The following is a 3689-nucleotide window of genomic DNA, read 5'->3' as shown; positions in this document are numbered from 1 at the left end:
AGGCATGTTGATGTATGTGGTTATCTTCCCCATCCCAGTGTAGGAGTAACTTGGAGGATGCCTGAGGAGTGGGATGGGTCAGATGGGTAGATTCATAGGGGAATGTAAGAGTGGGGCATGTTGTATTAGCAACATAGGTGGAGAGTGTTTGCACTGGTTCCTGCAAGTGACTGGTTATCTACAATGTGGGAGGGGAAGAGAAATGGCACCCACCAGAAATTTAGTTCTTACAGTTCTAAAAATCCCTGCCATTCCAGTGGAGTTTCTGTACTTACTAAATAAACTTTCATGTGTAACCTAAGTGTTTTTCCCAAACTGTTGCTTTTATGATGTTTCTCAATGGGGTTATTTGTTATGCTTTCTCTTTAAGGGTGGGGACTCAGATTCCTACAGCACTTTGCCTCTTCCAGAGCTAAGCCCACTAATTTTTAATGTACCCGGAGTTAAGCCACAGTGATTGCAAATACTTATAAAGTTAAGCCCCAGTAGTATGCTAAACCAAATGCCAGACTTCAAGCTGTATTTCAAAGCTGTAATCCTCAAGATAGCATGGTACTGCCACAAAAACAGACACATAGATCAATGGAACAGAACAGAGAACCCAGAAATGGACCCTCAACTCTGTGGGCAACTAATCTTCAAAAAAGCAGGAAAGAATAACCAATGGAAAAAAGACAGTCTTTTCAACAAATGGTATAGGAAAACTTGACAGCCCCATGCAGAAGAATGAAACTGGACCATTCTCTTACACCATACACAAAAACAAACTCAAAATGGATGAAAGACCTAAATGTGAGACAGAAATCCAACAAAATCCTCGAGGAGAACACAGGCACCAACCTCTTTGACCTGGGCTGCAGCAACTTCTTCCTAGACACATCTCCAAAGGCAAGGGAAACAAAAGCAAAACTGAACCATTGTGACTTCATCAGGATAAAAAGCTTTTGCACAACAAAGGAAACAGTCAACAAAACTAAAGGGCAACTGGTGAAGAGACGAATACTGAGTGGTGTGGCCACATTGTCCACCTCGAGCAGCAGTTGGCTTCTCCATGTAGAACTCAGGAATAGGAGATTCTCCCTTCCCCCTCTTGTGAGATTTTTTTTGATCTTCAGCTACATTTTTCGACTTTGTGAGGAACCTTATCATCAAAGAAAATGGCCAGCAATGTTACCAACAAGACAGATCCTCGCTCCATGAACTCCTGTATATTCATTGGGAATCTCAATACTCTTGTGGTCAAGAAATCTGATGTGGAGGTGATCTTCTCAAAATACGGCAAAATTGTTTGCTCTGTCCATAAGGGCTTTGCCTTCGTTCAGTATGTTAATGAGAGAAATGCCCGGGCCGCTGTGGCAGGAGGGGATGGCAGAATGATTGCTGGCCAGGTTTTAAATATTAATCTGGCCACAGAGCCAAAAGTGAACAGAGGAAAAACAGGTGTGAAATGATCTGCAGCGGAGATGTACGGCTCCTCTTTTGACTTGGACTATGACTTTCAATGAGATTATTATGACAGGATGTATCCTTACCCAGCACATGTTCCTCCTCCTCCTCCTCTTATTGCTCGGGCTGTAGTTCCTTCAAAACACCAGCGTGTCTCAGGAAACACCTCACTAAGGGGCAAAAGTGGCTTCAATTCTAAGAGTGGACAGCAAGGATCTTCTCCCAATTCTGGAAAGTTGAAAGGCGATGACCTTCAGACCATTAAGAAGGAGCTGACCCAGATAAAACAAAAAGTGGATTCTCTACTGGAAAGAAATTGAGAAAGAACAGAGCAAACAAGATGAAGAATGATAAGTGAGAAGAGGAGCAGAGCAGCAGCTCCCTGAAGAAAGATGAGACTAATGTAAAGATGGAGTCTGAGGGGGGTGCAGATGACTCTGCTGAGGAGGGGGACCTACTGGATGATGATAATGGAGATCAGGGGGATGACCAGCTAGAGTTGATCAAGGATGATGAAAAAGAGGCTGAGGAAGGAGAGGATGACAGAGACAGCGCCAATGGGGAGGATGACTCTTAAGCACATAGTGGGGTTTAGAAATGTTTTCCCATTATTTCTTTACCTAGGCGCTTGTCTAAGATCAAAATTTTCACCAGATCCTCTCCCCTAGTATCTTCTTCAGCACATGCTCACTGTTCTCCCCATCCTTGTCCTTCCCATGTTCATTAATTCATATTGCCCTGCGCCTAGTCCCATTTTCACTTCTTTTGACGCTCTTAGTAGTTATGTTAAGTCTTACCCTGTAATCTTTGCTTTTATTTTTGATACCACTTTATGACTTAACAATAAAAAGATGTGTGGTTTAAAAAAAAAAAACTAAAGGGCAACCTACAGAATGGGAGAAGATATTCACAAGTGACATATCAAATAAAGGGCTAGTATCCAAAATCTATAAAGAACTTATCAAAGTCAACACCCAAAAAACAAAAAACAAAAAAATCCAGTCAAGAAATGGGCAGAAGACATGAACAGATATTTATTCAAAGAAGACATACAGTGACTAAGAGACACATGAAAAAATGCTCAAAATCATTGGCCATCAGGTAAATACAAATCAAAACCAAATGAGATACCACCTCACACTGGTCAGAATGGCTAAAATGAACAACTCTAGAAACAGCAAATGTTGTCAAGGATGTGGAGAACGGGGTACAACTTATACTGTTGGTGGGAATGCAAACTGGTGCAGCCACTCTGGAAAACAGTACGGAGATTCCTAAAAAAGTTAAAAATAAAACATCCTTATGAAACAGCAATTGCAATGCTAGATATTTGTCCAAAGGATATAAACATAGTGAATCGAAGGGGCACATGCATCCCAATGTTTATAGCAGCAATGTCCACAACAGCCAAACTATGGAAAGACCCCAGATGTCCATTGACTGATGAAAGGATAAAGAAAATGTGGTATATATGTATATACATGGAATATTACTCAGCCATCAAAAAAGAATCAAATCTCGCCATTTGCAATAATTTGACTGGAACTAGAAGGTATTATGCTAAGCGAAATCTGTCAGTCAGAGGATGACAAATACCATATGATTTCACTCATATGTAGAATTTAAGAAACAAACCAGATGAACATACAGGAAGGGAAGGAAAAATAAAATAAAATAAAAACAGAGAGGAAAGCAGGCCATAAGAGACTCAACTATAGGGAATAAACTGAGGGTTGCTAGAGGGGAGGTGGGTGGTGGGGATGGGGTAATTGGGTGATTGGCATTAAGGAGGACACTTGATGTAATGAGCACTGGGTGTTATATGCAACTGATGAATCACTAAATTCTACCCCTGAAACTAACAATACACTACATGTTAACTAAATTGAATTTAAATTAAAAAGTTTTTAAAAAGGAGGGGGCGGAGCAAGATGGCAGAGGAGTAGGAGACCTGGATTTTGTCTCCTCTCAGGAATTCAGCTGGATAGGGATCAAACCAATCTGAACACCTACGAACTCAACAGGAGATAGAAGAAAAGAAGAGCAACAACTCTCTGAACAGAAAAGCGACCACTTTCTGGAAGGTAGGACATGCGGAGAAGTGAATCGGAGGCGATATTCGGGAGGATAGATGACAGGGAAGGGGCCACGTAAGCCGCTTCTGGCAAGTGATAGAACCATGGAGCACAAAATCGGAACTTTTAGAAGTCGGCTCCGCTGAGGGAAGTCACGCCGGTGGCTAA

The 3689-nt window shown here is 41.6% G+C and overlaps 1 pseudogene; it reads left to right on the top strand.

Moving 5' to 3' along the window:
* Nucleotides 1-207: 207 nt before the first annotated feature.
* Nucleotides 208-3039, top strand: LOC102741971 (heterogeneous nuclear ribonucleoproteins C1/C2 pseudogene; annotated as a pseudogene).
* Nucleotides 3040-3689: the final 650 nt, after the last annotated feature.

This window comes from Leptonychotes weddellii, unplaced genomic scaffold (assembly GCF_054177405.1).
Source record: "Leptonychotes weddellii isolate Sample4059 unplaced genomic scaffold, ASM5417740v2 HiC_scaffold_5216, whole genome shotgun sequence".
In the NCBI taxonomy this organism is placed as follows: domain Eukaryota; kingdom Metazoa; phylum Chordata; class Mammalia; order Carnivora; family Phocidae; genus Leptonychotes; species Leptonychotes weddellii.
This window is presented reverse-complemented; position numbering and strand designations above follow the sequence as displayed.